The sequence below is a fragment of the Paramisgurnus dabryanus genome, chromosome 2, assembly GCF_030506205.2.
Source record: "Paramisgurnus dabryanus chromosome 2, PD_genome_1.1, whole genome shotgun sequence".
Lineage (NCBI taxonomy): Eukaryota > Metazoa > Chordata > Actinopteri > Cypriniformes > Cobitidae > Paramisgurnus > Paramisgurnus dabryanus.
The window spans coordinates 47973248-47980850 of NC_133338.1; the positions used below are offsets into that span (position 1 = coordinate 47973248).

Consider the following 7603-nt stretch of genomic DNA (forward strand, 5'->3'; position numbering starts at 1 on the left):
TGATATATAAGTGCACGGCTGCGCGTAGTTTAAACGTGTCATTTCTCCGTCTCGCGTCATTTCTCCTGCTTGCGTTTTAACTCGCAAGTCGACAAAGAGACGGATTAAAAACACCAAATGTAAGCGGGAATGCGTCTCTCTTGTCCATTTATAATCCAATCGACCAAAGCGCGTCTTAATACCAGGTGTAAAAATGTTGTGAAGAAGACACTGCGTGACTGCTTCAATGCCACCTGAACTGAGAGACTGACTGAACTGAAGTGAAAGGGGTGGGGGATTGGCTGGTGTCACTACAGTGAGTGATCTGGGTCGCCATTAGCAACCAGTATGGCGCACTCTGCTGGACAAACAAGTACTTACATCTTTCAAATGCATTTAATGTGTTCTGTAACAAACGTTCATATCGGCGCATATCTGCGGCTTATACGCCGATACAGATATATCTGCGACATGCTCATATCGGCCGATAAAATCGGCAAAACGATAAATCGGTCGGGCTCTAGTATGTATGTATGTATGTATGTATGTATGTATGTATGTATGTATGTATGTATGTATGTATGTATGTATGTATGTATGTATGTATGTATGTATGTATGTATGTATGTATGTATGTATGTATGTATGTATGTTTAAATCTGTCTTTCTATTCACCTGTCTGTTTATCCAACAATCTGTGTTATTTATGATAACACTAAATGATTTTCAGTTTAATATAAAACTTGTTTCAGGTTTAGTGTTGATATAGGGGTACTTTATCTTTACAGAAGGGGCTACCAAAGACCAAAAATTTGGGAAGCGCTGTTCTGTGAGTTTAAATTTAAGGCGAGTGGTTTGAAACGCCTTCACAGGCTCCTGATCCTCGAATTATACAGCGAATCGGCTGTATTTATACCCGATAGGTCTGCCTGTGTTGGACTGAGCCCAATAAGACCAATGTGGAGTAACAGGATTAAAAAGCACAGTGGGTGAAATTAAGGCCACACAACTACTGTACCAGTACTCCTGAAAGTTCAGTTTTTTAAACTCTCTGGCAATGTCCGGCTGTTTTATACGGTTAATGCTTCTGTCCCCCGTGTCTGCCAGGTTGCTACTGTATATACGTTCCAGTATGCGCCTGTGTGTCTGCATGCATGTGTGCGCGCGCTTGCCATTTACGTTGAAGAATATTTTGTCAGCACAGCAGTGAGAGCGATGAATGTTGTTAACCATTGAATCATGCTGCAGTTTAGTGGCTCGCCTCCGCACGGCACGCAGAGGTACGGAGCAAAAGCCTGCTGTTTTAAAGGTTCATTTCACATCTCCTCCTGAGCACGCCGGCTTAGGAGCCCGCTCGTTGATTGATTGTTGAGACCATTGATCTAATTTTGAAGCCTTTTGAATTTTTTCCCCTCCGTTCCTCCTCTTTGTAAGGAGTTGAATAAACCTAATTTCCCCACGCCACATGCAGAGGCAGTTCAGCCTGTGTGAGGAAAACACAGGGAATAAATAAATAAAGAAATGTGTAGAGCCAGGCCCTTCACAGCGGAGTGGGATTTTTATAGACTGGATCAATTAAATTTGTCTTATTTGGAACGGTAGGGCACCGTAACTCGATAAGAGGTAATGCGGTTGAAAATGCCTCTCGCTGGGCAGCCATTAGGAAGGAGAATGTTACTGTGGGAGTATTAACATGCAAGGATTACACAGAAACATGCCTGATCTTAACCAATTAGAGTCAGGGAAGGCCTGGGAAAGATGAGAAGAGGGCATTGGCGCAGCGAGGTGCCCAGACTGCTCTGGCCTGCTGTGGGGTCAGAGGAGAAGATGGAGATCTAGAGATGCTCGGGATGGAAGCCCACCGTATACATCCAGCCCCCCTCCAGGATGGTGAAGAGGTCTGAGGATGAATTGTGTAGATCTCAGTATGGTGCTAACTCTTCAAATGCTTATCGTTCTCGTAAAGAGAAAGTTGTTTTTATTTCTGTGTTTTTTTGAGAGTTATTGAGAGTTTAAGAAAAGGTGTTACTGTATCCCTTCTTCCTTCCTTCCTTCCTTCCTTCTTTTCTTACTTTCTTTTCTTCTTTCCTTCATTCCTTTCTTCTTTTCTTTCTTTCTTTCTTTCTTTCTTTCTTTCTCTTTCTTTCTTTCTTTCTTTCTTTCTTTCTTTCTTCTTCCCTCCCTTCCTTCCTTCCTTCCTTCCTTCCTTCCTTCTTTTCTTTCTTTCAATCTATCTTTCTTTCTTTCTATCTTTCTTTCTTTCTATCTATCTTTCTTTCTTGCCCTTTTCCTTTCTTCATTCATTCCCTCATTTATTTCCTTGTTCCTTCATTTCTTCCTTCCTTACTGTCATCATTCATTCCTTTTTTTTCCTTTCTTCCCGTCCTTACTTACCTTCCTTCCTTATTTCCTTCTTTCTTTCTTTTTCTTGCCTTCTTCCTTCCTTCCTTTTTCATTCCCTCGTTTATTCCCTTGTTCCTTTATCACTTTCATCCTTCCTTCATTTCTTTCTTCCTTCTTTTTTCTTTGTTTCTTTGTTTCTTTGTTTGTTTCTTTTTTCTTTCTTTCTTTCTTTCTTCTTCCCTTCCTTCCTTCCTTCCTTCTTTTCTCTCTTTCTTTCTTTCTATCTTTCTTTCTTGCCCTTTTTCTTTCTTCATCCATTCCCATGTTTATTTCCTTGTTCTTTCATTTATTCCTTCCTTACTGTCATCCTTCATTCATTCCTTTTCTTTCCTTTCTTCCCCTTCTTCCTTCTTTCTCTCCCTCCCAATCCTTTCTTCCTTCCTTCCTTCCTTCCTTCTTTTCTTTCTTCCTTTTTTCTTTTCTTCTTTCCTTTCTTTCTTCTTTTTTCTTTTCTTTCTTTCTGTCCTTCCTTCCTTCCTTCCTTCTTTCTTTCTGTCTTTTTTCTTGCCTTCTTCCTTCCTTCCTTCCCTCCTTTATTAATTCCCACGTTTATTCCCTTGTTCCTTAATTTCTTCCTTCCTCACTTTCATCCTTCCTTCCTTCTTTTTATTTTCTTTTTTCTTTCTTTCCTTCCTTCTTTTCTTTCTTTCTTTCTTTCTTTCTTTCATGCCTTCTTTCTTTCTTTCTTGCCTTCTTCCTTTCCTTCCTTTCTTTATTCATTCCCTCGTTTATTCCCTTGTTCCTTCATTTCTTCTTTCCTTCCTTCCTTTCTTCCTTTCTTCTTTCTTTTCTTTCTTCCTTTCTTTCCTTTCTTCCTTTCTTTCCTTCCTTCCTTCATCCCTTTTTTATTCCATTGCTCCTTAATTTCTTCCTTCCTTACTTTCACCCGTCCTTCCTTCTTTCCTTTCCTTTTCTTTCCTTTCTTCCCTTACTTCCTTCCCTTCCTTCTCTTCCTTTGTTCTTTCACTCCCTCCCTCCCTCCCTCCCTCCTGCCTTCTTTCTTTCTTTCTTTTTTCCTTCCTTCCTTCCTTCCTTTCTTTCTTTCTTTCTTTCTTTTTTTCTTTCTTGCATTCTTTCTTTCTTGCATTCTTTCTTGCATTCTTCCTTTCTTCACTTCCTTCCTTCCTTCTCTTCCTTCCTTCTTTCTTTCACTCCCTCCCTCCCTCCCTGCCGCCCTCTTTCTTACTTTCTATTTTTCCTTCCTTTCTTCCTTCCTTTCTTCTTTCTTTTCTTTCTTCCTTTCTTTCCTTTCTTCCTTTCTTTCCTTCCTTCCTTCATCCCTTGTTTATTCCATTGCTCCTTAATTTCTTCCTTCCTTACTTTCACCCGTCCTTCTTTCCTTTCCTTTCCTTTCCTTTCTTCCCTTACTTCCTTCCCTTCCTTCTCTTCTTTCGTTCTTTCACTCACTCACTCCCTCCCTCCTGCCCTCTTTCTTTCTTTTTCTTTCTTTTTTCCTTCCTTCCTTCTTTCCTTTCTTTCCTTCTTTCCTTCCTTCTTTCTTTCTTTCTTTCATTCTTACCTTCATTCTTCCTTTCTTCCCTCCCTTTCTTCCTTCTCTTCCTTCTCTTCCTTCCTTCTTTCTTTCACTCCCTCCCTCCCGCCCTCTTTCTTACTTTCTTTCTTTTTTCCTTCCTTCCATCCTTCCTTCCTTCCCTACCAAAAACCAGCAAACCAACTGAGCATCTTCTGTATTTTTCACCAGGGTTGTGCTGTAGTAGTTAACAGCTAGTCGTCTACTTTCTCTCCCTCATTGCTTTCGAATGAACTCCTAATTTGATTTTTAATGTGTATAACTTTTTTTTAATCTTTATTTGCACTCCCAACCTTTATGCCCTTAATACCTTCACCGCCCTCTTCAGTCTCATTTGGCCCGGTTTGATCATCGTGCTATTATAAGTGTGTGGGTTTAACTGTCTGTCTGACTGCATTAGCGAGAACAGGCTCGTCGTTTAATAAGTATTAAAATGGGCAGAGACGCAAGGGTGCCCGAGGACATGTAACAGCGTCTCTCGTGCCACCATCCCCTCCACTGATGAAATTACCCACTCTTGTTTAATTGGGATAGCTGGCTTCTCTGCTTGATTGCTCATGCCCACGTTGGCACGAAGTGGCAGGGCAGCATTCCACTAAAGCTGTGACTTTAGCTGGTGGCACGCTCCCTTTACCCCGTCTCATCGCTTCGCTCTGCTCGGTCTCCAGTCGATTACATAATCCACTAATGCAAATTTGCCTTGACTAATTAGCATCATCAGCTTGTGGCATAATTTGATCGGACTAGCCGTCTCTTTATGTGTGATGCTTGGTGTGAGGCGTCAGCATTTCCTCTGTCTGGCTGCCTATGCTATTAAAATGTAAGCATTTTTAACTGTATGGTTCCATAAAGATCTTTTGAAGAAACTTTAACTATTTTGTTTCACAGATCTTTGTTGTGGAAAAAGTTCTTTAGATTATAAAATTGTAAAAATGAAATTGAACCAAAATGGTTCTTCCATGGCATTGCATTGAATTTTACCACCTTTATTTTTAAAAGTGCAGAATATGGGACCCCAGAAGGGCGAGGGATTCAGGGAGCAAGGTGATAAAATATAAAGATGTGTTAAAATTACAGTGACCAAAGACCATCTTTCAGATGAAATGATCATCTGAGTCCAGGCTACGTGTCAGTAGCTTGTGTGTTTGCACAGAAAGTTTGGATGCTGTCTCAAAAGTTTATTAAACGTTAATGAAATTCTTTAAAAAGTTAATGAATTTTTACGAGTGGTCTTTGGCTCTTTTGTTATTAAATATTTTGATATTTTTAGTTTGGTATGTCAGTCTACAGTACATGTTCCCACCTTTTTTCTTTTCTCCTACAGAGATTGCATTAGTTCTGTCACACAGGCTAAAGCATGATGAGATCAGACGCGTGTCTGTGTGTGTCTGATGGTGCTGGGTTCAGTGAGCGTGGCTGTTCCTATTGTTGTCTGTCCCTCTTACGGGGTCTGCAGGCTAATCAGGATAGTGACACTGTATGAAATGGGAATGACAATTGGATTTACACACAAGCGCAGCATAAGAATATCTAATGGGGTCATTAGTGAGGGCACGAGTTCATGGGGGAGAAAGTGAAGGAATTAAGTTTGAGTGCATCCAATTTAGCTTGATTGCATGCATTCATTTACATTGGATTATGCTGATACTGACAGGCTCCTAAATGCGAGCTGAATGTTTTGCTTGTGCTGGGCCGTGTAATACCTTCAAATAAATGACAGGACTTCTAATTTGACATCTTTCCAAACTCCAAAGTGCTTTCTTGCTTTCTTTCTTACCAGAGAAGAATGTAGTCCTTAGAGATCGCTCGTCCATATAGCGCAGCAGTCTAGAGTTCCTGGTGTTCCTGATTCCTGTACGTCTCATTAAAGTTTTATCTCGGTTGTTTTTTATCTCTTTTATTGTCAATTTTTCTTTCAAAAACACAAAGCTTTCTTACTTTCTTTATTGCCTTCTTCCATTTCTTCCTTTCTTCCTTCCTTCATTCCCTCATTTATTCCCTTGTTCCTTCATTTCTTTTATCCTTCCTTCCTTCCTTCTTTTCTTCCCCTCCCCTCCTTCCTCCCCTACCTTCCTTCTTTCCCTACTTCCCCATCCCTTCTTTCTTCATTCCTTCCTTCATCCTTTTCTTTCGTTCTTCCTTCTTTTTTCTTTCTTTCTTTCCTTCCTTCCTCCCTCCTTCTTTTCTTTCTTTCGATCATTCTTGCCTTCTTCCTTCCTTCCTTCCCTTGTTTATTCCCTTGTTCCTTCTTTATTTCTTACTTTCATCCTTCATTCCTTCTTTCCCCATCCCTTCTTCCTTCTTTCTTTCTTTCCTTCCTGCTTTTCTTTCTTTCTTTCTTTCTTTCTCTCTATCTTTCTTCCTTCCTTCCTTCCTTCTTTCACTTCCATCCTTCTTCTTATTCTTTCCTTGTTTCTTTCTTTCCTTCATTCTTTCCTCCTTTTCCTTTTTTCTTTCTTTCTTGCCTTCTTTCTTTCCTTCCTTCCTTCCTTCCTTTCTTTCTTTTTTCTTTCTTTCCTTGTTTCTTTTTTTCCTGCCTTCTCTTCCTTCTTTCAATATTTCCCTCCCTCCTTCTTTCCTTCTGTCTTTCCTCTTTCTTTCTTTCCTTCTTTATTTCCTTCCTTCTCTTACTCCCCCTTCTCTTTTTTTCTTTCTTTCCTTCCTTCTTTTTCTTCCTTCTTTCACCATTTCCTTCCCTCCCTCCTTCTTTCTTTCTTTCCTTCTTTATTTCCCTTCTCCTTCCCTCCCTCCCTCCCTTCTTTCTTTCTTTCTTTTTTCTTTCTTTCTTGCTTTCTTTCTTTCTTGCCTTCTTCATTTCCTTCCTTCCTTTGTTCCTTTATTTCTTTCTTCCTTACTTTCATCCATCCATCCTTCCTTCCTTCTTTTATTTCCTTTATCCCCTTCCTTGCTTTCCTTCCTCTTTCTTTTTTATTTACTTCCTTCCTTCCTTCCTTGCCTTACTTCTCATTCTTCCTTATTTCCCCCTTCTCTCTTTTTTTCCCTTCCTTCTTTCTCTCCCTTCTTTCACTATTTCCCTCCTTCCCTCTTTATTTCTTTCTTTTTTCTTTCTTTCCTTCTTTATTTCCTCTTTCCTTCTTTCTTTTTTGCCTTCTTCCTTTCCTTTTCTTTCTTCATTTCCTCATTTATTCCTTTTTTCCTTTATTTCTTACTTCCTTACTGTCATCCTTCCTTTTTTATTTCATTTATTCCCTTCCTTCATTTCCTTCCTCTTTATTTTTTCTTTACTTACTTTCTTTCTTTCTCTCTTTCTTTATTTCTTTCTTCATTCCTTTTTTACCTTAAATGTTTTACTTAAAGTTAGTAAGTTGCAAAAACTTCACTTTTTTAAGTGCTACCAATTGAATGAATTTTTTTAAGTAGATCCAACTTTTTACAAATGTTTTGTGTGTATTTGTGCATTTGCATGTGTAATGCAGAATTCAGTAGAGTTTTTAAAGCACAGCTCTGTGTGGTTTGTGTACCTCGCTGGCCTTATATCTCAGCAGCAACACTTCTAGATTTGTGTTGGGACAGCAAGCAGCAGTCTGGGAGAGTGAGAGTGAAATTAGAGCGGGAGAGATGTGAAATATTGATGGTCTCGTTCTGTGTCCATCGCGAGCACATTCATTATTCATCACACCTTGAAGGTAGAATTGCCGCCCTCTCGCGCAGGTCCTGCCCACTCGTGTG

At 39.7% G+C, this 7603-nt stretch overlaps 1 pseudogene; it reads right to left on the reverse strand.

Annotated features, from left to right (window-relative positions):
• Positions 1-2382: 2382 nt before the first annotated feature.
• Positions 2383-7200, reverse strand: LOC141281538 (uncharacterized; annotated as a pseudogene).
• Positions 7201-7603: the final 403 nt, after the last annotated feature.